The following is a 27,272-nucleotide window of genomic DNA, read 5'->3' as shown; positions in this document are numbered from 1 at the left end:
TTCAACTGTTCTGCCTATGACCTGCTTTGGCTCTATCCTATATGGAATCTGCACTCTTGGAATCCCCCATCCCTGAACTCCCCCACCACGGAGTTGGCCCTAGCAGCAGCTGGGAAAACCTCCTGGGGAACAGCTGGTCCCAGGCCCCACATTTCTGCCGTTACCCAGGGTGAAGAGTAGTTGTCCGCAGTCAAGGTATTTGGGGGACACACTTCATTAACACTTCCCATTTATGTAGTATTATTTCATTGACAGATAACTCTCACAAGCATTTATCTCTTTCAGTCTCACTTGAACAAACTTGGCAGACTCAGTAACATTATGAATCGGGTCCCAAGTTCTGGGCCTGGGTTCTGACCCTGGGCTCTGACCCATCACTCCATGAGTGATACTGAGGGGGGAAAAAAGGCACTCTAAGACTCACAACTTTATTTCCTTAGTACAAAAGGAGAAGACTGTATTAGATGATCTCCTCTTAAAATAAACATTTATGGACAAATGCCTCAAAGCAACCTTCCTTCCCCCCAGTCAATTCCATCCACCGATGAATGAAATTCAAATGGGCCCCTGACCTTTATCACACTGCTTACTGTTTACCCACTCCAATATGATGAAAGGGTGATGAGGGAAGAAGTTTAGATATTGTCATATCTCATCTTTAGATGAAGAAATTGAGGTGAGAACTGGCGATTTCTGGCAATCACACAGAAAGTAGCAAAGTCCTACCTTCTATTTCGGAGGAAAAGCAATGAAACCATTTTGGCAATGAAAAAGTTAACACAACTTTACTCCTAACACCACCTTCATAGACATCCAGCCTCCTCAAGGCTGACAACTGTCAACTGGATGGTTGAAAAGAGGATAATCACCTGATACTTTATTTAATCTCTGATCTATGCAAGCCAGTTCATGGGGCCATAAATGCCTCTATGTCAAACTTGACATTTTGAGCACATTTTCAAATTGCTAATTCCTTAAAGGCAGAGATGATGTCTAAATTGAAACCTTCACTTCCAAGTGGCTCTGCCCTATGTGTGCCCTGCACATCCTTGTTGATTTGTTTCTCCCGTATCAGGGTGGGTCTATCCTTGACAACTGGGGACCACATTTAGCCAAGCAGCTGCCTACTGGCATCTAAAGCTTGCAATATGTAGTTCTGGCAACATCTCAAAGGATTTATTATTATCGCCCATGATTTCATTATTATTATTATCATCCTTATGAAATTCAGTAGCTGAACCCACTACAAAGCATTAGACCCACGTTTAACATGGAACAGTCTGTTTTCTGCATTCTCCCCACAGTTGTGGGATTCTCCCCTCTTTTGCTCATTGTCGAAGGGCTCTAAAGACATAGACTGTGGTCATAAACAGGTCAGTCTGAGTATTCCCTTCACCACCACTGCCCTGTCCTAGTGTCGCCTTAGGTTTGGTATTGGGGGTATGGGAGACTCTTCAAGGGCTTTTTACCAAACAGGAGGCAATTAGAATATGATACAAAGTGAGGCACCTCGGTGGCTCCATCAGTTAAGTGTCCATTTCTCAGTTTGGTTCAGGTCATTATCTCATGGTTCATGGGTTCAAGCCCCAGGTCAGGCTCAGCGGTGGCAGGGCAGAGCCTGCTTGGGATTTTCTCTCTCTCTGCCCCTCCCCCGCTCTCTCTCTCTCTCTCCCAAAAATAAATAAACTTTAAAAAAAAAAAAAAAGAATGCCATGCAAAGAGCACTGACCTGGGGGGTCAGGAGATACCCCTTCTGTGACCAAGGGCACATTAACTGTGCCTTGGTTTCCTCATATATTAAATGAGGTAACCAAGTGAGATTATCTTGAAGATTAATCTTGAATACATTCTTGTTCAGACCAGCTCTAATTTTACCCTGTTCCTCGCTTCTGGAGATTTCCACAGGGAAGAGCATCTCACTAGAAAATATCTCAGGAAAAAACTTTCCCCACCCTTCACGTCCACCTCTACTTCACTCATCGATTTTCCTCATTAAAAAACAACCTGGTTTCAGGCACAGTGGGTGCCTGGGTGGCTCAGTGGGTTGGGTGGCTCAGTGGGTTGGGTGTCTGACTTCGGCTCAGGTCATGACCTTGCAGTTTGCGGATTTGAGCCCCACATTGAGCTCTGTGCTCAACAGTTCCCTTAGGATCCTCTGTCTCCCTCTCACTCTGCGCCCCCCCTCAAAAATAAATAAACATTAAAAAAAAAAGACCTGGTGTACCCCAGACTTTAGAGAAAATAAAAGTAGCTCTTTATCAGAGAAATCAGAATTCCTCTCTTCAAATGCACTAAGGTTTTAAAAGGGGGGGGAGGGGATTGACTAAGGAGTTTGAGGACTTGGGTTTCATCCCAATTTTTTCAATAATTAGCCATTTAGCCCTCAGCAAATCCCCTCACTATTCTGTACTTCTGATGGCTCATCTCCCAAATTCAAATAGCAATACCTCTCTGACCGACCTACCACAATCTCTGAGGCTCACAAGAAAAAGTGACTTGAAAATGTAAAATATAACTTTGTATACAGATAAGTCATCAAATTAAGATCACTTCCCTCTTTTGACCCTAGATAAGTCTCAGAACTAAAAGACTGATACAACATTAAAAAGATGCGTGTCTTCCTATCAGTGGGGTGGCTGGTGTGTTTATATTTTGTTGTAGACTTTTGGCAAACTCCTTTACATTGTTTACCTAACAAACACTTATTAGGAGTCACTGTGTGCCTTATACTAAAGACAAGGGAAGAAATTAAAATGAACATAAACTTGACTTCCAGAAGTTTATGTTCAAGATTTACACACACACACACACACACACACACACACACAGAAAAATTGTAAAACAAATTTTAAAACAGTATAGTGGTATGGTAAAGTGTATATAGACCTATAACAAATACTTAATCCAGCCACATTGGGACTGAGCCTTTCAGCAAGAGGAAAGATGGTGTTGACTAGTGTTTGGGGCAAGCTACATGGCAAAGACAGAACTGGAGGCAGACTGTGAATTAACAGGGTGAGCAGTTTACAACAGCAGACTTTCATAACAAATGCCAGAATTAAGTATGAAAAAGAATTTTAATATTCGGGTTGGAGAGAAACGCTTACTTCTCTCTATATTCAATGGCAACAGATTTCAGACCATGGTTTACCTGATGATAATTATCAAAGAATCCAAATTTATATTTATTGAATTTGTAGAAGTCATACCAATATAGTATTACTCTTTTTAAATTAGGTTCTCTATAAATGTCTGGTATAAAGGACTCCTTTTTAAAACACTGAGATTTCTTACTATGATTATATTTTCTCAAAATGGCTGCTTTGTGCCCAAGGCCTTGCCAGAATGACCCCTCTACAAAGCACTGGATCCAGCCATAGGTTAATTAGTATTTCCTGAACACTCTGGACATTCCAGCTTCCATACTTTTGCTCTACCTGTCCCCCATCTAGGAAAGGTCTTCCCTCACCCCTCCAGGTATGGATGGCCTTCCTAACTTTAGGACACAGCTGAAACCCATCCACCATTAAACTGACTCACCACTTAACAATCTCTACTTCTGAATGCCAATAGTTCTTATCTTCTATATTATCACTTTGCAGTTATCATGTCCTTTTTTTTTTATTTTTTTATTTTTGGTATATTTTTCTAGATAGAGGTTCTATCTCCAAAAGAACCTGAAAAGTCTCTCATGGAAGAGAACATGGACATTCCCAGTGCTTGGAACATCAAGATTGACAGGCACTCACTAAATATATATTATCGCATCTAGTCAAACCCCAAACTAGCCATATTTTCCATAACTCCACCACAGCCACCCTCCTGTTTGAAAATGCCCCAAAACAAGTCAGAGACAAACTAAAATGTCTGTGTCTGAAGCAGTATATATTGACATAGCTTAAAAGAAACCCAGTATCAAAAGATGGGGATTCATTCACTGGAAAAAAATTACTGTTCTTACTCTTTAAAATAATACATGCCTCATTTCAGCATATTCCATTAACAGAAGCATTAATATAGATTTGCCTATCTGAAAAAAGGATTTAGCAAAGGACATTTCTCCTTGCCCATGGGACAGCTGAAGAGGTGTAATTTAACAGCTTTCAGAGGCCCGTCACTGTGGTGATTGAGGTGGACAGAAGGCATGGACATGACCAAGGCCCTTAAAAGACACAAACAGGTGGAGAGTGTGCTGGGGGTGGGCAGAGGGCTGAGGACTACAAAAGGAGGAGGCTCGCTTGGAGAGCAGGGACAAGGGAAGGCAGAGGGTGAGGCTGGCAAGGAGCGGGAAGAGGGGAGGGGACATGGGACGCAAAGTTGCAGCTGAACAGGACACAAGAGGAGGTTAAGTAACAATAAAAAACAGACCTAAGAGAAGGACAGGCAGCTGAGAGGAGGGAGCACAGGGGAGAGATGACAGACCATTGGGGCCAGGGGCATACATACAGGAAGACAAAGGTGGTTCCTCTGTGTGTGACTAGAAGGCCAGCGATTCAAAGGAGAAGAGTAAAAGGAAAGAAAACAGGGTTTAAGTGAGGAGACAAAATAAGTAATAAGTGCACAGATACTAGTTAAATGCTTTCAAAATCACCAGGCTGTTAGGCTGAGTTGGAGGAAGCCTCACAGCCATACCCAGGAGGGGACCCTCAGTAAGACAGAGGCAGGCAATTTAAGTAGCTAGCTACTGAGGTAAAAATGAAAAAAAAAAAAAAAAATAGAAAATGGAAAAGGTGAGAAGCAGGAGAAGGAAAACCCAAAGGAGACACTGGCCCAGAAACCTTTTTAACTTTCTGTAAGAATCTTCAAGGCCCCAAACTAGGCCAAGATTCTGACTGACATTTCTGAGCTCACCAGCTGCTGTTTCCTTGAGAGAATTCTGACAGGAAGGCATAGAAATGCAAGCCAACACTGCCAGCTCTGAAAAAAAAAAAAAACCACAAATAATAACAACCCATGCTCTAAACACCTCAATGGGGCCGAAGCCTGCCAGGGAAGAAGGCGCACCGCGGAGGGACCCGCCTGCAACTTTCCCCCAGGTATGTACTGAGCTGTTCCCAGTCTGCTTTCTCCTCTAATTGTCCTCTGGCCGTTCCTGCCTTGCCCATCTGTCTTGCTTTCTTTGTGAATTTTCGGGAAGCCCCGCAGGCGATCTGCTTCTGTCATCTGAAGCCAGCACAGCAGCGGCGTCTATGCAAGCAGGTGAAGCCCCACATTCTGCTTATCACATGGGCGGGGGAGGACCGCTGGAATCCAAGTCTGTCAGGCAGACCTGGGCGAGGGGAAATGAAGGAGAGAAATCACCCCTGCCCACATTTTCAGTGCATGGGAATGATTTGTTGGCTATGCAGACGGTGGACTGGTTTCTGTGTGCTGGGTTTGAAGCAAAGGAAGGAGGGTGGGCGTGGAGATTAAGGGACAATGAAACACAGCTCAGCTTGAGGGGAGAGATCTGGTGCAAATAGCCTAGGAGCTAGTCAGTTACCTAAAGAAGAGCTAGGGTTTTAGGAGTGATGCATGGACACTTGACAGCACATGACCTTGAACTTTCCGCTTCCCCTTTCAATGGTAAAATACTTTGAATGTAGGTTGAAATTTCCCTAAAGCAACTCAAAGGACTTCTTTTCTAATATGTAATTCATCTCAAATATTCCATCACTGAATGAGAGTAGTTTCTTTGGACAACCCCACAGACATCCCCACTAACATAGTGTGAAGTGTTACATCTTCCTAGAAAACTAAGAAAGCTAAGTCCCTGAGCAATGTTATTTCTTTGGAAAACTAGGACAAGAACCAGATTCTCTGATGTGTCCCCTGGACCTTAAGCAATTCTTAATGCCCACTCAGTGTAATAGGTGCACTTTTTTAAGAAGTAAGAGTTTTTGGAGCTAAAGAGCATTATCATTAGTCTGGATTATTACATTATGTTATGTTATATAATCATGATAATCCCTCCGCAAATATGAGGTCATGTGAGTCAGTGAACCCCCTGCTGGGCTGTCTTTCCCTCAAGCTGAAAACTCCTAGGGACTTAGTAATTCAGCAACTTCGTAATTTCACAGACAGGGGTTCCCCTCTCTTTGCAGTGTTGACTATCTGTCTACACCCCCATAGGTAAACAACCACACCCTTGAAGAGGACCTCCACCTTCCTGGCTTCTGCATGGCTTTACTCTTTTTCCTTATCCCCCATTTTTAGGAAGCTCAGAACATAACGGCCAATTCCTTACCCTCAAATTGTTCTGCCTCAGAAACATGGAAATAGAGCAGTGGTTCTCAAAGTGTGGTCCCCAAACAGCATCAGAATCACCTGGGAACCTGTTAGGAATGCAAATTCTTAGATCCTACTCCAGACCTCCAGAATTAGAAACTCGGGAAGCTGGGGCCAAGCATTCTGTGCTTGAGCAAGCCCTCCAGATGACTGACACATTAAATAAATCAGGAGGTTACGATTTTTTTTTCTTTTAATGTTTACTTATTTTTGAGAGAGAGAGAGAGAGAGAGAGAGAGAGAGACAGAGTGTGAGTGGGGAGGGGCAGAGAGGGAGACAGAATCTGCAGCAGGCTCCAGGCTCTGAGCTGTCAGCAGAGCCCCACACAGGGCTCAAACCCACAAACTGTGAGATCATGACCTAAGCCACAGTCAGACACTTAACCCACTGAACCACCCAGGCACCCAGGAGGTTACAGTGTTTTAAAGTAACCTTTTCCCTTTAACACGCAGAGCTCAGCTCTCCGTATAGGTGTGACTCCAGTCACCTATAGAGGTATGGCTTCTAAAAGAGACCCACAATCACCTCTCAGTCAGTGCCTTGTGTCCTTCATCTAGAAAATAGGAATATTTCTAATATAAGCCACCTGTTGCAGCACTCAGTGAGGTGGTGGTATTTTACCTGTTCCGCCCTTCCTGTGCAAAAGGCCTTCCCTGGATTGTGCGGGAAATCACAAAAGAAGTAATCAGGATCCTGGCCCTATGAGAGGAGATGTATGAGTTAGAGGTACACAAGGAATCCATCAGCAAAGTAAGACAGGTCATGTGCCCCAGCACAAGTCCAAACAATAGCAACTAAGAAGAGAACAAAAGAAAACTTTCTGGAGACTGTGTCTTTTGAAATTAAAAGAAAAAAATTTTTAATGTTTATTTTATTTTTGAGAGACAGAATGTGAGTGGGGGAGCAGCAGAGGGAGGTGGAGACACAGAATCAGAAGCAGGCTCCAGGCTCTGAGCTGTCAGCACAGAGCCCGACACGGGGCTTCAACGCTAGAGCTGCGAGATCATGACCTGAGCCAAAGTCAGATGCTTAACTGACTGAGCAACCTGGGTGCACCAAGAATGTGTCTTTTGAACTGAGGCTTAAAAAGAGAATAATTTTAACTAGTGCAGATGAGCAAAGAGAAAAGAATATTCCAGAGGGAAGCTGAGCATAGGGAACATTGGAAAGATAAGACATTAGTGGGCTGGTGTGGACAATAGTGCCTGCTCTTCTTTCTGTTCCTAAGAGGTTAGCTGTTCGTGTTACAGAGAGACATCACCTCATTTCTGGGTCTAACCCTTTGCCCCCAAGTTTGCACAAATTCTTCCTGTAATCCAAACTATGTAATGTTTCTTTACTGTAAAATGAGTCCTTCCCACTATACCCAATTTTGTTACTTTAGCATCCGTCTGCCCCCACCCCATATTATTAGATCAATATTTTTCAAAATCCTCTGCCTGCTTGCTATAGAATAAATTAGAAGTGGCTGCAAAAATGCAGATTCCTGGGCCTTGGCCCAGATGGCTTATCTCAGTATCTTTGAGAACAAGTCAAAAGCATCTACATTTTGACAAGCACCCTTGTGACCCTAATGTTCACTCAAGTTTGAAAGCAATGCTTCCAGAGCTGCCCTTTGCCAAATTTGCCGAGCATCACATGGCCGTTCCCATGGAGATTGTGAGTCCATGGCTGTGGAGTGAGGTGGAGGGAAAGAAGTTTTAACAAGTGCTTCTGTGGCACCAAGGATCAGGCCAGGTTGGGAAATACCGTGTGTTAGAATGAAGAGGTGCTTTGGCTTAGAGAGGAACTCCCAAGTCATAGGTCAGCCATTCGCTAGCCGCGTGATTTGGGAGAGTTCCTTAACCACTCTGTGCTTCCAAGTTACTTAACCTGCTGGAGACAGTCCTATCCTATGTAATAAACTGTACTTCACAGAATTGCTGGAAGTGTGAATAAGTAACTGCCTTAGTATAGCATTGGCTCCCTCTCTACCCCTGTTCCATCTCGCCTGAAGTCCCAGCTCTGGCTTTCCAGCTCTGATGAGAAGCAGGGCAAGGACAACAGTGATGGGGAAATGCCACCAATCCTTACCTCTACAGAGAGTGGTGGCAGGACAGGGAGAGAAGATTGGCTCCTGGAGCTAGCCTTGCTCTTGGCTGCCCTGGGAAGCCGAAAAGGGACCCATGCCCATGATTGAATCAACATTCAGAACTGGCTAGTCCTCTAAAAATAGCTAGACATTCTGGCTGAGCCTTAGGAAAAATGAGGTCCTATCCCAACATACTACCCCACGCTTGCCTTAAAAGGAGGGCCCTCTGCTTTATTTCCTACCTCCTCAGCCAGATGACGGTAAGCCCCAAATAATTTGGCTTGTACCTTGGTGAACTCCAGAATAGCTTGTTTCATGGGCAGCTACCAAGAACACCCATAGTGATAGCAGTCCATAAGGTCACAAGTGCTCAGAATTTGGGAATGACCAAATCCTTTCTGTACATATGAAAATATCAAAAATTGTTTTTTATAGGTAATTTTTATAGGCAAGCCAAAATTGCAAGCAGAAATATTTTTGATAATATTTAAGCTTTCTCAAGTATCTTACTACCACTCCTTTCACAATAACAATTGTCATGTTAATGAAACTCTTTAAAGTAGATCAAATATAGGGACTTCCCATGCAGTGAGTAGTTTCGGTTGCTGTATTCATATTAAGTATATATGAAATAATAGTAATCATAGTAAGAGGCCACTTCTTATACTGTGTTCATGGGACCTTACATAAGTGTATCTCATTGAAGCCTCCTGTTGAGTAAGCATTATTATTCTCACTTTACAGATTAGGAGACTGAGGCTCAGAGAGGATAAGCAGCTTGCTCAAGGTCACAGAGCCAGAATGCACAGATGCCCACGCCATGCTCTTCCTCCCTACTGCTTCCAATAAAGATTACATCATGTTACTTACATTAGTTAGTTACACTGTGTTCTCCCTCTCTTAACCCATCCTGGATGTGTCCCAAATCCAAGAGTCTTTCTGCTGACCATCAATGGGAAATCCCCATTCTCACTTCTCTGTGATGCTGTGTCTGAGTCATTTATGTTCAAATGCTGCCCTGCTCAGAGAAAGAAATAGGAAAAAACCTGTGATTGCTGCTTATGCTTTCGATGATGCTTTTACTGTTACTTAAGTCCTGGAAGCTTTGTAACTATACTTGCTTCCCAGGAGCTAGGGAAAGGACCCTTTTCTAATTTAAGGCTTTGAACAATTGTCTGATTACAGGGCAGAGGGAGGGAAATAAATCTTGTTTTCAATAACATATTGAATGACATTTTTTATTGCCATCAGCCTGTTCTCCTAAGAAACTCAAGACCCTCACATATGCTATCTCATTAATCTTCAGCCCATCCTGTGGTGGGCAGATGGGGTTACAGCTATTTGTAGACAAGTGGCATGAGATCTGGTACAGGGATGAGGGACAGAAAGGTCACCAATATAACCCATTACACAAGTGGCCAGGTGACACATCGACCCTCCACATTCTTCCTATTAATGCTATCTACCAAATTCAGAAGATGTGGGCAGGTAGGACACCAAATAAAAAATGTGGGAAAAAACTTCCATCCAATTTCCATGTCCATGCCTTTGCCCTTTGCAAAATTCAGAGAAACGTCTTACTATTCCCCAACCTAGATTTCTTACTTACAATCACTCCTGGTCTGAAATGTTTTAATTCTACTGATTGCAATTGTTTGTTTTGTTTTGTCTTTCCAGCCTAACTTGTGTGCCATTTTCTAATCTCTCCCATGAATTTCTTCCTTTGCATGTTAAGTTAGGTGACCAGGGACAGCATCACGAGGGTTTAGACAACACTTTCATCATAGATGTTCCCATTTCACACTTTCCCTTCAGGTTCAAAATTCTTTGTAGATTCTAAGTTAAAAGAATTTAGGGGGCACCTGGGTGTCTCCACTGGTAGAACATCTGGCTCTTGATTTCGGTTCAGGTCATGATCTCAGGGTTGTGGGGTCGAGCCCTGAGTTGGGCTCTGTGCTGAGCATGGAGCCTATTTGAGATTCTCTCTCTCTCTCTCTCTCTCTCTCTCTCTCTCTCTCTCTCCCTCCCTCCCTCCCTCCCTCCCCCCATTCTGCCCCTCTCCTGTTCATGCTCTCTCTCTAAAAGAAAAAAAGAAAAAGAAAAAAGAATTTAAAAAAGGAATTTAGTTTCCGGGACTCAAGAACAATTGAGTAATTGGTTTTTAAAAGCTTTTTGTTGTTGTTGTTTTTCCTGCAGATTTTGAAGTGAACATTTTTTTAAATGTTTATTTATTTTTGAGAGAGAGACAGAGTGCAAGCGAGAGAGGGGCAGAGACAGAGGGAGACACAGAATCCAAAGCAGACTCCAGGCTCTGAGCTGACAGCACAGACCCCGATGTGGGGCTCAAACCCACAAACCGTGAGATAGTAACTTGAGCTGAAGTCAGACGCATAAGGAGCCATCCAGGCGCCCCTGAAGTGAACTTTTAAGTAACCTTTTGACCATATAAGGTTGGGCTTGATAAAGACAAAGATATTCATACCCCAATGCTGGGGTAGCACTATCTTGGGTATCTCACATCATTTCCCTGGATATCTATTTATTTTGTATTCTTACATGAATTAATCACCTTCTGGGTGTCAGTTTACTCGGGAATGGCAAGTCTTTTAAACCTGGCTGTTTCTAGTTCTTTGGACCAAAAAACACAATGGTCTTTCTCTCCTGTGCAAACCCTCACTCCTCCAACTGACATGCCAAACACTTTGGAGGATCTCGATCTGACAGATTTTACCAGTTAAAATGAAACTTTACTCAGCTCATACATTCCCCGGTTCACTGGAAGAGATGAGACATTCTCCTCTTCTCAGTGGTACAGGCACATCTTCTCCTCCAGCCCCACTATCTGTCCTCCCATCAGCCCCTGCTGTTGATTGACCACCACCCCAGACCTGATGCGGGAAGGGCAGCCCCACATTCTCACTCAGGTGAAGCTTGCATTTGACTATAGGGGAGAGCCATGTTTTCACAGCAGAAGCTTATATAGCCATTGGGTTGAATTAACTGGATGATTCCCAAGACCAACCAGTGAAGATTTGGACTGGGTTGCCTAGGACATTTTCCTATTTTCCTGAGAAAAAATACGGTTTCTAAGCCGCCACCAGCAGCAGCAGCAACAGCCCAAGTATACAGCCATAGAGGAAAAAGTGGGCTCAGAGTTAACCCATAGTGTTCCCTTCCTTCCCTCTCAACTCTTATACCTTCCCAGCCTGTCTCCGTGGGTTGATCAAGACTGACGCTCCAACCCAATTAGTTTTTTTTAAAGGATTACCATGTACATATAGGTAAACCCATTTGTTTCTATGGCCCTTATTTACAAAGCCAGATAAAAATAATAGCTACTTTATAGAGTAGTGAGGATTTAAGGAGATCATATTTGCAAACCACAGAAAATTATCCCTGTTATAGGTATGCTTGAAAAAAAAAATTGTTCTCATTTTTAGTACTTTTAGTAGTAGATTTCATTAACTGCCCTTGTCAGTGCCTTGAGCTTCACAACTTCTTTGGGATACAATTCTTCTTTTGGCATCCTCCCTGTTTCCATCCATCTCTCTGTTTCCAGAGAATCAGATGCCATAAAGCTGAAAACCCCATCTCCTTCCAGCCAGGGTGGCCTGTCCAGACCCAGAGTGGCAAGACAGCTGCGAGGGTCCTTCACTGTTCGGTGGCTCAGGCCTCACAGATTGCAGGGCAGGTGAAGGGCTGGGGGAGCAGAAGCCAAACAAAAAGATCTTTCCCACAATGAACAATCGTGCTTGGAATGCTGCACCGGCAGCTGCGGCCCATCAACACGTGCCCACAACAAATGTACAGTAGGAAACACAGGGGGGCCCGGATGTGTTTCCATGTGGGAGATGCTCTCTGCACACGTGCAGAGCAGTTCACTGCTGGATTCTCTCTTAAAAAAAAAAAAAAATTCCTTTGTGGGATTCCAAACACTAAAAAAGAGTCATATTGAAATATATAAAGCAGTAGCTATTAAAATAATTACTAGTAATAACAAAGATCATAACTGCACCAAAATAAGCCAGTGAAACTTAGGGGCTGCTTATTTCTGAACAAATGGTAGGGGAAGAAATCAAGCCGCTAAAGCACTGCCGTTCCACACCACACTGTTCCAGGGTAATCTGGGGGCAACGTAGGATGGCAGAGACAAGTCCTTCTTCTAAGTGTCTGCACATCACTGGGGAGGAAAGTGCCGGTGGCCCACATCGGATGTGCAGGGCTGGACAACAGGAGAAGCCATGTCATGGCCAGGACTGCTTCCCGAGGCCACATGCTTCTTTATATCCCCATACGGATTACGTTGCTATGGAATGTAAGGAAGTGTGTGGTTTCGGCAAGTGCCTCTTCGCAGGCCCACACCGCCTTCAGCGGAGGTTTGACCCCCGTCCTCACAGCTTTGTGCCTCCACCCCACCCTGCCAAGCGTTTCCCTCTGCAACCAAGCAGGAGTCTCTGAATCCTGCTGGGCCCCTCTCCCACTCACCCTTCTCTCCCTCCTGAGGCTGCATGGCTAAGCCCAGCTTCAGGCACGCTGACGGTTGTCCCAGGCTCCCAGATCCCACTCCCCATGCCACTGGCAGAGAGAGGCCACATCACCTAAAGGTTTTTCACACTGTCATCCCTCACCCTTCAAGTTCTTCCCTCCAGTCATTTTGCTTCTGAAATGGGAGGTTTCTACTAACCAAACTGAATTGTGATTCCTTCCTATCCATCTGCATCACTTCCCGGTAGAACCATCGGTGTCTATGGCACTTTGCGCAATTCAAGGTCTTTCCCTGCAGGCAGGCAGGAGCTGTGAGGCCCAGGAGACTGCAGTCTGGGTCCCAGGATGTCCCCTAGCTCTGCTCTGCCACTTTTTCCACATCACATCACAGCCCAGTCACAAAGCAGCACTGTGTGAAGCTGCTTGCTGAAGAGGTTTGAGTACTCCTATAGTGATCCACTCACCTAATTGGCTAAGTTCCTTTTGTTTTTAATTGTTTATTTTTGAGAGAGCACGAGTGCAGACAGATGAGGGGTAGAGAGAGAGGGAGACAAAGAATCGGAAGCAGGCTCCAAGCTCTGAGCCATCAGCACAGAACCCCACATGGGGCTTGAACCCATGAACCATGAGGTTACAACCTGAGCCGAAGTCAGATGCTTAACCAACTGAGCCACCCAAGCGTCCCAGCTAAGTTCCCTTCTCCACTCTTCCCTGAACCCCTGTGTCCCCAAGGAGTTGGACTTAGACGGCAATCACCTCCCCCACATTTCAGAATGAGAGAAGAGGCTGAAAGGATCTCTCCCTCCCTCACTTAAACCCTGGCTGTGGATGGCCTTGTGCCTTCCACAGCTCTACTTCCTGCTGTTGGAGTGCGTGTGTGTGAGACGACAGCTGTGCCACACTCAATCTCTACTGTGGGTTCTTCAGCAGAACCACAGGATTTGACAGATGCGAGCCGAGATGCAAAAGAGAACTGAGAAGCAGCAAAAAGGAGGGGGTGGGAAGAGGAGGAAAGGGAAGGGGAATGCAGAGTGGCTGGAGGTGAAGGGGACCCCCTCAGAGGTGATGGTGCCAGAGCACACTGGGCCATGCCCCTCCCTGGGCTTCCCACTACTAATTCCAGACACCAGGCAAAGGTCTGATGGCCTTCAAGGGCACACCAACCTGTGCTCCTTGGGGGCTGGAGGGAATTTAGGACAATGTGGGGGAATTACTGGAGATGTGGGGCAGCTGCAAGACTGAACACAGAGACTACAGTTTTAGATCAGTGGTTCTCAGCTGCAGGAAAGGGTGCCCCTCAGAGCACATTGGGCGATGCCTGGGGACATTCCTAGTTGTCACAACTAAGGAGTTGTACCAGCATCTAGTGGGTCCAGACCAGAGATGCTGCTAAACACCCTACGATGTGCAGACGAGCCCTTCTCAGCAAAGGCTTGCCTGGTCCCAAACATCCATAGGCTGAGATTGAGAAGCCCTGCCCTAGACAGTGGTGCTTTGAATGAATAAGGTTTCTGATGTGGGCATATTACGGCACACTCAATATTCCAAAGAAACGTACTGCCCTTCTTTTACAGACGTGGGTCAGTCTTCACATCTGTAAAATAGGCAGATGACTCAAAGTTGTACTTCTTAAATATTTTTTTTAATGTTTATTCACTTTTTGAGAGACAGAGACAGAGTGTGAGCAGGGCAGGAGCAAAGAGAGAGGGAGACACAGAATCCAAAGTAGGCTCCAGGCTCTGAGCTGTCAGCACAGAGCCCGATGCAGGGCTCAAACTCACAAACCTTAAGATCATGACCTGAGCCAAAGTCGGATGCTTAACCAACTGAGCCACCCAGGTGCCTCTCAAAGTTGTACTTCTTCCCAGTGACAACCCTTTCTTTTTCTAAATCATACCTGCCCCAGAGATAGTTCTCCTTTTCCTACCCTGAGGTTGGTTTCATTTTACCTACTCAGAAATCCGGGGGAAGGGGCCTGTCGCACAGGTGGGGCAGGATGTGAGTAAAGAGAGGAGACAGGTAATGAAGAGTATTGTCCTGAGTTGAAGAAATTGCCCCTCAAGAGGTTTGTTCTGACTTGATGAGCAGGACACACGTACTTTTTCCATCATGATTTCACTGCCTGGCTGACTTCCGCCCCCCACCACTGCCTCCTCCCATGCTCCCCACGAGCAGCTGAGAAGGACAAGGTTAGCCAGAGGAAGAGCTTGTGGGCAGCAGCCCCAAGGCCCCTATGTCATTGATGTGAAGTGGAGGGAGAAGGTAAGATGCCTAACTGCGGAGCCAGGAGGATGCATGCCAAGGCAAAGGGGATGCAGTACAAGAAAGAAGCTTCAACATGGCTCCACGCAAACAATCTAGGTGGTGTGGCCCCTGCTCCCACCTCCCTCCACCATCAAAGTGTGCTTTTCCCTAGTTGCCACATCTACAGTGCCTTGTTGATGGCATGGACTTCTGGAATATCTGACTTATTTCAGACAGTCCATTTGGCATATGTCTGCTCGACAGGATAAACCAGTTCTACTTTTCCTGATCAGTGATTTCCACAACTTCAGAGATGAAATGAAAATACTTGCAGCCAAGGCAAGGGAAATATGTGAAGAACAGGCTGAAGTTGGGAGTGAAACCTTTGGCCTCAAAAGCAGGCACACTTGTCTCCAGGACTTTTCCACCATGCTTGAAAGTGTCTACTGAGCCCACTAGGGACTTAGCACTGAGCACCTTTCCTTTGTTATCATTAGGTCTGACACTGAGGCGACAAGGTAGGTATGCTCCCTGACTGTACAGATACGGACACTGAGGATTACAGAATTTATGTCACTTCCCCAAAGCAAAAGAGCCAGGAAGCATCAGTGGAATTTGAACCCAGATAAGTGTGATCCCAAGGCCACATGCTCTCCACTCTATTACACCTCTCTTCATCGGGAAGAGGAAATTAAAAGAACAGTCAAGAATAGCCCTAAAGGGAGGAAGACTGCCTTCTGGCATTCTTCAAACTCTCCTTTCTGCCTGCCTCTTGCCCTACCTGCTCAAATACATCATGACAATAGCCAGGCTGCATATCTGGGGAATGTCTCCTTCTTGATCAGCTTTCTGTCCCCTTGATCACACTTCCCCAGAAACAGGCAGAAACTAGTGGCCCATCTGCTAATCCAATAGTCTCAACCTTCAGCTACATCAAAATCACCTGACTTTGCCTGTGTTACCAGGCAGGTAACACAAATGCCTGGACCCAACCCCCAGTGTTTTGGGCTGGTAAATGTTACTTTCCTTTTCGAGGTCAACGTACAAGTTCTTACACACTGAGATCCAGCCTTCTCCTTTAGAAACTACAAGAATCAAAGATATCCCCACCTCCCTTAAGAAACTATTTAGTCAATTCTATACATTTGTCAAAAAAAAAAAAAAACAACCTCAGTGTCTATCACTAGGAGAATGACTAAATAAATTGTAATATATTCACATGGTAGAAAACCATAAACAATGAAAATTAATAAGCTACAGCTGCCACATCAATATGGATGAATTTTACAATGTCATTTTAAGTGCAAATACCAAATCATAGAGGAATACCTATGGTATGGTACCATTATATAAAAAAGCAAGCAATACGTTGTTTAGGGATAAATGCATAAATAATAAAAACTATAAAAAATAACATTTAAATTATTTTTTAAAAAGGAATTCAGAATAATAGTTGCCTCTGAGGGGAAACTAAAGAGATAAATTGGGAAATGCATTTAGAAACCCTCAACAGTATTGGTAAAGTTCTTTTCCTAAGGTAGATGGTTATTTGTGGGTATTGGTTTTATCATTATGTGTCATAGCTTACATATGTATTACATGTATTCTTTTATAAGTACATAATATTTGAATTAAAAATTATAAATTTTAATGTATTTTAAAAATTAAAATGTAAGATATTCAAAGAATAAAGACCAAAATGTTACCTGATTTTGGAAGACGGGAGGAGAGAGAATTATGGAAGACTTTCATTTTCCATATTGTACAATTCATTATCATTTTAGTTCCTCACAGTGTTTATATTTGAAAAAAGAATAAGGATAGAAGAAAGAAGGTAAAACAGAGTCATGTAATGCAGAGGGCAAGTCACGTGTGGCTTTCACAAGCCCTGTGAGAGGGCATTCTGGCTTGGCAAGTTACCAGGATTTGATTCATGCTAATGCTGGTTCTCTCTGTGTTGCAGGTTTGGAAAAGCGATATGTGGCTATACCAAGGAATCCTCACCCTAGAGGCTACAGTCACCTCCCAAGGGAGCTGCCCCCTGCTCTGGCTGGTCAAACGGAACCAAGTCCGTCTTCCTGAGAGGTTTGGTCCCCTTCAACCAGCTACAGCAGGGCTGGCAATGCCCAGTCCTTGGAGAAACAGAAGAGATTCACCGGAAGCTGAAATTACCTACTAATGCTTCCCTTAAGAAAATGACTCTGATTTTGTCATATACTCTCACGCTCCCAGCAAGGGAGAAGAGAGGAGCCCTGGGTTCAAAAAGTGGACAAGATTTTCATGCTCAACACATGGAGCTCTGTGCCCTTGCAACCACAGTTAGACCTACTCACAGGCTCTTGATACACACATCATCAGTAAAGATTTTGAGGATGGAATTTGTACCAGCCAGGGGAAGAGCATGGGACCTAGAAGACAGGGCTCCTGCTCACATGGGACTAATAGTCTGAGTAAAGAAATCAGACATATGAATATGGCACAATTTAATGGAAGTGCAGGTCAAAGCATGCCTAGTGCTAAGACACAATTCTTCTTACATAGACCGTCAAATATGCCTGGCACATGGCAGGCATCAAATCCCCACCCATCCATTCAGCCCAAGATACCTGTTTACTAAGCAATATACACATGACTCAATTTCCTGATCTGTAGAACGGGGATAATAATCATAACACCCACCACATATGGTTCTATGTGCAATGAAATGAGAATACATGTAAAGGAGTTAGAAAGCTCTCAATAATTATTACTTGTTATTAATAGAATAACCTGACCTGTCTTTCCAATTTCTCTTCCAAAATGTATATCTCTGACATTGCACCTAGGAGGGTGCCCAGAACTTAGCTAGAGCTCAGTAACATTTGTTATTTGAATTCCAGAAACATGTGTGACTCACATGCTGCACTCTGACACAGGGCGGGCTCATAATGCCCAGAGCCCACCAAGTCTCCACACGGGAGATGTGGTGCTTTTCTGCACACGTCTTGGAACCCAGGAGCCCTGGGTTTGGATCCTGCCCCTCTCATTTATTTGCTCTGCTACCGCCTCTCTGAACTTCAGTTAACATTGCATGAACCTTAATTTCCTCATCTGCAAAATGGGGACAATGATACTTAACTTCAAATTGCTTTAAGGATTTAAAATGGTAACGTTGGGACGCCTGGGTGGCTCAGTCAGTTAAGTGTCCCACTTCGGTTCATGTCATGATCTCACATGTCAGTGTCTGTGCTGACAGCTCAGGGCCTGGAGCCTGCTTTGGATTCTGTGTCTCCCTCTCTCTCTGCCCCTCCCCTACTCGTCCTCTCCCCCCCCCCCTCTCAAAAATAAACACTTAAAAAAAATTTTTAAATAAAATAAAAGGGCAATGTTTATAAAGAGCCAAATCTAAGCCCTCAAGAAATGGCAGCTGTTGTTGTTTTACTATTGTATGTGGCGACAGCTCAAGGACAGTATCGTGTCCGCAGGCCTGACAAGGGGGAGATGAGATTTTAGAAAATAAAAAAGAACTCAGAAAATTAAAAAAAAAAACTCATTATAGGATCTTTTTCTTTTCCAACTATTAATTCTACTATCATGTAACATGCATCCATCCTTACATGAGTTACGAGTTACTAGTATGTAGTAAGTTTTACTTAAAAAAAAAAAAAAAGCTTCCTTCATGAGACTGATAGTATCATCCTAAAGAAATATCCTGCCTGGAAAGCCTTCCTTTGTGGACGGCACTGAGATGCTAGTCTGTAACCACCTGTCCTCCTGAGTACATGGAGGCCACAGAGTGTGTATTCCAAAGGTGTGGAGTTTAGACATAAGTGCAGGAGCCAGAGTGCCCAGGCTCAAATCCCAGCATTCCTACCCCCCACCAGCTGTGCCACTTTGGGAAAATTACTTGACTTCTCTGGCTCTCCATTGCTTCATATGTAGAATGGAGATATTAAAAATAGCATCTACCTCATAAGGCTTTTGTGAGAATGAAATAAAAATACAAGTAAGCGTATGAAACTAGTGCTGGGTGCATAATAAGCTTTTAAGGGTTTTTCTCTTTGACAATGTACCTGAAATGTTCCTGACACTAAATTGGTGTTCAATAAACACTTATTTAATAAATCACCTTTTTCTTTTTTTTATTCTAATCACAAACTATGGGATCATGCAATTTCTGGCTCAACTATTTCTGCTTATCTCTTTAGACATAGCACACTGGGGACACTTGGGGGACTCAGTCAGCTGAGCATCCAACTCGTGATTTCGGCCCAGGTCATGATCTTATGATTGGTGAGATCAAGCCCCACATAGGGCTTTGGGCTGACAGTGTGAAGCCTGCTTGGTATTCTCTCTCCTTCTCTCTGTCCCTCCCCTGCTCACTCTTGCATGCTCTCGCTCCTCTCTCTCTTTCAAAATAAATAAATTAACTTTTAAAAATAAATAAATAAACATAGCACACTGATGCAAACCAGTAGTGAGGGGTGGGATGCTGGCCAGCTCTGTCTCCCCAGTTCTGCAGTGATGGAGCTTCCCCAAGAGCTAGACACATGCCTCTGGGGGCAGCAGCAGGGGGACCCTAAAGCTCAGTGATAGAGCTCTGAAGCAGACACCCAAAGAACAGAGGGTTCAATGACATGAAAACAAATATGACATAGTCAAAGACTAGATGTACTTAACAAGAAAGGACCTTTTCCCTGTGGGAGAGCAGAGGTCACGTAGGTAAAGTTTAGATGAACAAGGACAGGTGCATGTGGCAGGAGACCAAAGAAAGGGCCACTTTCAAATCTGGGATTTTATGGCTAAAATACCTGATGAAACTGGACAGGACCATGTAAGTCTAAGATAAATGATGTCTTCCTCTAGGTTAGGGAGCTTAACTTGAAAAACTCCTAGCCACCCCCACCAACTCTGGGTGATTTTGGAAATAACTCGGTACCCACAGCAGGTCATAGGACTTCTGACAAGAGTCAGAGAACGTGGGGTAAATATTACCACCCAAATTCCCACAGCCTGGCCCTGGACCACCCCCATCTTTGAAGGCCACGGGATGAAAACAGTCCCAGCCATAGCCTCCATCCAAACACAACCCTGAGAATACAACCGCAATGCAAGTTCCTGTCTGATCTTCATAAAACTCAAAGAGAAGCAAATGTACCTCTGTTCCTGCTAGCCTCTGCCAAAGAGAATGGCAGAATCTTTAAGAAAATGTGCATTTTCTGCTAAGTGTGAATGTTCGTGATAACTTTTTCTAAAGGTCCCACAAGACCAAACTGCATTTCAGTAAGGAATCCAGCTCAGTCACAGAGTCAGGGCATCATGCCCTAGGCTCGTTCCTGCTCATCCTGCCACAGCCCCTTTTCAGAGCAGAAATCTAGGTTAGGCCACCCAGCGGGGCATGTGGTTTTGCTGCTGCTGCTGTGTCCCTTCATGAATGTTCCTGCATAATCATCATTCCTGTGCCAGGAAGAGGCAGCACATGACATCACAGTGGTCAAAACTGACAACTCTGGGTCACCTTCAAAGTGCATCCCACCCCCACATGTGGCAAGCATGCTCTCTAAGAGGGAAAAAATGATACCACAAAAAGTGCTGAAGGAGCTCTTCCCCACAGGAGTTGATGGAAAATAGTGCTGGGGCGATCGATCTTGCAGAAATTCAGAACAAACAGGAAAATCCCATTAGATGAGGTTCATCAAGGTTTTCTTTTAGATGATAAGTCCCAATGCTGGCAAGACTGTTGCCCAACAGGCAGCTCTTACACTGCAGTGGAGACTGAGTCTTGGTATTTACTCTCTAGAGCACAATCTAGCAACACATATCCATTGAGGATGCTATTATCTTCTCTGTCCTGAATCCTCCCCTCCTCTGGTAACAGCTCTGCCCCTCTTTAGTGAACACTCTCCTTAAAATTCTTCCTCCACTCCACTCACCAGGTTTCTGTGAAAACCTTTCATGACCACACACTGCTAAGTAGTCCCAGCGAGCCTTTTGTGGGAATTTGGGCTGCGGTCTATAAAAAAAGGGATATACTTCCTTGGAGACCTAACATGGAAGGATGAAAAGCTCCACAACTAATCCTAGTATGTCCCCCAGTGTTCACTAAAAGAGAATAAACCAGTTACATCGAAAACAAAAAACAAAAAGCAAAAGAACAAAAAACAAAAAAACAAAAAAACAACAATGATGACAACAACAACAAAAAAAAAAAGAGAGAGAGAGAGAGAGAGAGAGAGAAGAGACACAGAGTCCTGGAGGCATTTATGTCCTGGACCCACTTATTCCCAAGACCCAGTTCCTATATCCTATACCCCTTTTAAGGCACTTACTACTGAAATGCTGTCACTTGGAAACAAAATACATATTGTTTAGTGACAAATAGCATGATCTAATTTTATTTTAAAAAAACATACTTTATGTATGGGTTGAGAAAAATACAGAAGCATCTAGAACAAAGTTTCAATAGTAACTATTTCTAGATGGTACATCTCAGGAACAATTCTCCGAATTTTCTAAATTTTTCCCAATGAGCATGTATTACTTGTATAACAAAAAGCATCACAGATTGTTTAGATTATTATCGATTTTTACATTCTTCTCAAATGTACATATGTACAAAGTTTAGATATTTAAAGCTTTTAATGAAAAATAGTAGTCCTCTACCCCATCCCCAATTTCTACTCCAACATTGGCATCGACGTCCACAAGCAATAAAACATATTGTTTGGAGAAAAACGTAGGTCATTGGAAATAGGTCTTTGGAAATGCATTTTGGGGGTGTTCTGTGAGTCAGGTGAGGCCATCCTTGCTCTGAATATAACCATCACTTAGGGCACAAGCCTGATGGCTCCTCAAAAGGTAGGGCTGAATTCAGACATTGACTCCACCCCAGTGGAGTACCCCTTGAATCCCTGCAGGCAGAGGGACCTGCAGAAGTGTGGGTGGGGTCATTACAGAGGCCTCTCTGTCCAAGGACCAGTATGGACCCTGCTGTGACCATCCTACATCCCAAGGAAAGAAGCTTCATACACATTGTTGACATAAAGTTGCAGCTGAAAACTCTCCTTTGTGCCCCACATAAATCCCCTTACTATGTAAACCCATTTCCTCTTGAGTTTTTCTCAAGGGAAACCAATAATAGCTGCATTTTCATCCAGTCTGCACCACCAAAATTTTCAGTTCTTTCTTATTTAAATTTTTAAAGATTGATTTGTTTATTTATTTATTTAAAACACGAGTAGGGGGAAGGGCAGAGAGACAAGAGAGAAATCTTCAGCACAGAGACTGATGTGGGGCCCGATCCCACAAACCATGAGATCACGACCTGAGTGGAAACCAAGAGTTGGACGTTAAACTAACTGAGACACCCAGGCGCCCCTCAGTTCTTTCTTCACAGAGAGTTAATATATAGGTCTCATATACTTAGAGAATTTTCAACTAAAATATCAGAAATTCTTTTTCTCTTCATAGAAAAGCATACTGTTATAAATAAAGAGTGCACTAATGAAAGCACACTTACAAAAATACAGAAACACACGTGTACACAGCTCAAAATTCCTGATATTCCATGGCTTGTCTCATGGGGCCATGTCCAAGTAGTTTCTTCTCCCCAGGGATTTAAATCCTCCTATAGCCTTTTTCTTCTAGTTAGCAAAGACACAATGTAATTTCTATTTTCTTATGATTCTTGTGAAAAAAAAAAAAGATCAATATGAGAGAAATAACTATATATCTTGAATGTTGCCTTTTAGGGGTGCCTGGGTCGGTGCCCAACTTCAGCTCAGGTCATGATCTCCTTCCAGGTCAGGTTCTGTGTCGGCCTCTGTGCTGACAGCTGGGAGCCTGAAGCCTGCTTCAGATTTTGTGTCTCCCTCTCCCTTTGTCCCTTCCCTGCTCACACTCTGTCTCTCTCCCTTAAAAATAAATACACATTAAAATTTTTTTTTTTAATTTCTTGTATTAGCCTGACTACCTCATATTTTACTATGGTTATTTTGGAGCAGCTGTTTTGACCCCAGTCATGTTTGGATACTTATCTCCATTTTCTGACTCTTTAAAAACAATGCATTTGACTTTTCCTTATCACCAAGTTGCATGTGTAGCCATACTCACATCTCCCTGAGCCTTATCCCACCCCAGATCCCACCCCATCCCCGAACTTTCCCCAATCCCAGACTTCTATCCACCCCTATGGGGTCATTCAGGGAAGAGAAATGATGTAGTGAAGGTAATGTAGGCAGGTTACTTGGTAATCTATTTCTTATTAAAAAAAAAAAAAGGTAAAGGTTCATGCCTCCTCTTTCTGTTCTCATTGGAATAGATCAGCGGCCACATCACAATGGTTTTTAAAAATACCCCTTCAGTCAACACATCCAGTAGTGGGCTTAGGGCCCAGGGCCCAGAAGAAGGTACCTGAAGGAGGAAGACCCAATGTTGTCTGACAGCAACTGAAGTCTGCATAATGGATCCTCAAAGGAAATTTGCACATTTTTTTCCCTTTACTTTTTAAGTTTTGCAGAGAAAGACTACTGGTCAGAAGAATTCTACCCATTGACCTAAACTCATAGTGATGTGAGTTACCCCCCCACACCCTACCCCCCCACCTCCCCACCCCCCCCACCCCCCACCCCCCGCCTCCACATCTTCTTCCCGAGGCAGCAACTGTGGGCACCTTAGAGAACTAGCAACATGCCATCCCAGGAAAACAACCACCTGTTGACTGCCTTTCCTGAACTTTAACCCGCCCAGCCAAGGGCACTCACTAAAGCACAGTAGCCAGTTAGCTTGACTTGCCTAAACTGGAATGCTGCACAGTGGCAAGGGGCACATGCCAAAATAAAACACTCTCTACAGCAAAGAAAACCTTTCTCCCCAACCTGTGCCAATAGACGCACCCCCCCCCACACACACACACACACACACATAGGGTAGAGAAATAAAGTCCAGAGATGGGAAGAGAAAGGGAATCCTTTAAAAAAATAAGCTTCTTGTGTTACTGAAATTCCTTTGGCTCCCAGCCTTTCCAAGCAGCAAATGGCACCTTCAGTCACTCTCTGTTGAAGCTCGTCAATGTGCTTTATTCATGACCACAGACATGCATGTCAGGAGTGGGGTATGTGGGCCAGGAGGGCGTGGAGGGAGGTGCAAAAGAGTGAAGAAAGAAGGATGGAGAAGAAATTGGAGGAAAAGGAAAGGGAAGTATTTTTAAATACTAGGAGCAAATACCGTATTCCTGAATTGCAGATCTTCCAAATATGTCACGGCATCTTGGTTTCTAAGAGCAGGAGGCAATAACGCCTTCTCAGACGCTAATTCTCAAATTCCAACAATGTAGTGTGGTTTTATTTGATCCACAGAAGTGCTTTTTTATAGAGCAGGATTTCAGAAAGATGTCTAGAGAAATGGATTTGGAGAACTTGGGAGAGGCCGGCATTTAGAAAAGAAAAATCCAATGGGAAAAGTAAACACTAAAAAATACCATATGCATTATTAGCTTTAGATATTTCTGTTACCTTATTTTTTTATTTATTTATTTTAAAAGAAAGAGGGGGGAGAGAGAATGAGAGGGGGAGGGGCAGAGAGAGAGGGGCACGGGGGAATCTGAAGCGGGCTCTGTGCTGAGATCATGACCTGAGCCAAAGTCAGATGCTTAACTGACTGAGCCACCCAGGTGCCCCGAAATATTTCTGTTACCTCCTTATCTTCTCTCACTTTTCTTCCTCATTCCCTGCCTCTTTCCCATTGTGTTTCCCTGGCTCCCTGGAGGCCCCTGCCTCAATTCTGCATGCTCTAGCAGGTTATAGTCCTAGCATCACCCCCAAGGTTCCTCCCGAGCCCCCAGCCCTACAGTGAAGTGCAGGAATGTCACCAAGCTTCAGACTGGCTGAAATCCTGAAACTGAGCCAGAGAATCTTCCCTCTCATCAGCTTAAAGGAGAAGGAGGACAAAAAGGCGAGATCAGGAAAAGCCAAAAGTGTCCTGGGGGTGAGAGCTTAGCTAAGCATTAACTGGGGCCTCTGCACAGAGTACCCATTACTTCCATGCCCCTCAACAGGGAGACGTGTTTGCTTATCATTAATGCCACTCCACCTTCTCCCAATGAACACATCAAGGACATCCTTAAATTTTACAGTTGGAGTTCTTTACAAGTGACTCTAAAAGCCTACGACATAGTAACTCAGAATTCTTCTGAGAGGAATTTGTGCCCCTTCCCAGAGGCTGGTGTGTGGAAACAAGTCATTTAGGAAGTGAGTGAGCCCCAGAGGGCTACCCTGCATCTGCCCCTCATTTCTCCAGTCTCGTGTAACCCTCACAACGACATAGGTATCTTTATCTTCATTGAAAGATGATGAAATTACAAAATCATTTAGGCAGTCTCAAATGTTCTGGAGCAGTTCAAGACAGTCAGAGAGTATGATCTGAAATATGCACATGAGGGAAGTAACGCAAACCAGGAAAGGATGGTCACTGCAGTCAGGCATTGAACTTTACCAGGACTGATGTATAGGGGTCCTATACATCAGGGTTGATGGGGGGTGGGGGGGGGGGAGGGTGGGTGATGGGTATTGAGGAGGGCACCTTTTGGGATGAGCACTGGGTGTTGTATGGAAACCATTCTGACAATAAATTTCATATATTGAAAAAAAATTAAATTAAATTAAAAAAATAATAAATAAATAAATATAGGTCAAAAAAAAAAACTGAAAACAAACTGAGGGTTGATGGGGGTGGGAGGGAGGGGAGGATAGGTGATGGGTATTGAAGAGGGCATCTTTTGGGATGAGCACTGGGTGTTGTATGGAAACCAATCTGACAATAAATTTCATATATTAAAAAAAAAGAAAAAGAAAAAGAAATGAGTCAGACAGAGGAAAAAAAAAAAAAAAGAACTTTACCAGGAGCTTCCTAGCAGTCAAGACGAGGCAGAAATACAACAGTTCAACAAACTAAGTAGCTTAACATTTCAATCGTTATACTATTGCTTAAGGTATCATCTGTATTTGGTTGTTAGATAGAAATATGCTGAAAGAAATTCCTTCAACGAGCCAGGGCACCATTAGAGTTAAACCTTTTCTGACTCACTGGAATCTGGTAGGCAAATCTCATCCTCCACTTCATCCTAATACATCAATACCACTAGAACTTGTATTCTTGGTTTTATTTATTTTTTTTTAATTTTTTTCAGTGTGTATTTATTTTTGAGATAGAAAGAGAGAGAGAGAGAGGAAGGCAGCACAACTGGGGGAGGGGCAGAGAGACAGGGAGACACAGAATCTGAAGCAGGGTTCAGGTTCTGAGCTGTCAGCACAGAGCCCAACACGGGGCTCGAACCCACGAACTGTGAGATCATGACCTGAGCCGAAGTCAGACACTTAACTGACTGAGCCCAGGTGTCCCTGTATTCTCAGTTTTATTGAAAAGTACTACTTGTTTGTATTGGTTTCCTTAAAATAATAACAGAATGGCTTTCAATGTACAAAAAAAAAACATGCATCTCAATAGATGGCCAAGAAAAGAGGCCAATTCACCAATATCCAACATGCCAAATGATTACAAAAATCTCCAAGGAATATATTCTTCTTATGGATATATTTTTTCTTATAAGCATACTTGTGACAAATATACTCATGAAACAAGAAAGTGTTAAATAAATGTACATGGAGGTCTAAGACCACCAGAAAGTCCAGACTCTCTACAGATGAACACTACCAAAACAGAGTTAATATTCACTTTAAAGTTGCCCAGAAAATAGAAAAAGAGCAAATGTTACCCAGTCCATTTTATGAGACTAGTGTAATCTTAATTCTAAAACCATTTGTGAATAATACAAATTCTATTATCATTTTCATTTATGACTATGTATGTAATATCTTGGGTAAAATATTAGCTAAACAAATCTAAAGAGTAATAAAACAATAACATTATGAACAGGTACATTTCCCCCCTAAAAGAATGCAAGCACAGTCCAACATTTAAAAAACCTATCGATATAATTTACAGTAAAAGAGTAAAATTATCTCATTATTCCAATCGATGCAGAAAAGGCATTTGGTAGATTTCATCAACTATTTATAGTTTTAAAAACAACTCTTAACAAATTAAGTTACATTTCAACTTGGTAAAAGTTATATACCTGAAAACAACAGCAAACAGTACTTTATGAGAAACTTTGGTGCATTTCTTTAAAGATAAGGCACAAGATAAAGAAACTCCAATGTCAAAGATG

General features: G+C 43.5%; 1 long non-coding RNA gene across 1 annotated transcript; it reads left to right on the top strand.

Moving 5' to 3' along the window:
* The first annotated feature begins 4,272 nt into the window (after positions 1-4,272).
* On the top strand, positions 4,273-19,172 carry LOC128777695 (uncharacterized). Its single transcript, XR_008422994.1, has 2 exons — positions 4,273-5,036; positions 17,031-19,172. It is a non-coding gene; the product is annotated as an uncharacterized LOC128777695 (long non-coding RNA).
* Positions 19,173-27,272: the final 8,100 nt, after the last annotated feature.

This window comes from Panthera pardus, unplaced genomic scaffold, assembly GCF_024362965.1.
Source record: "Panthera pardus isolate Hobbes unplaced genomic scaffold, ASM2436296v1 HiC_scaffold_17, whole genome shotgun sequence".
Taxonomy (NCBI): Eukaryota; Metazoa; Chordata; class Mammalia; order Carnivora; family Felidae; genus Panthera; species Panthera pardus.
The sequence above is the reverse complement of the archived record's forward strand: the minus strand, read 5'-3'. Positions and strand labels throughout refer to the sequence as shown.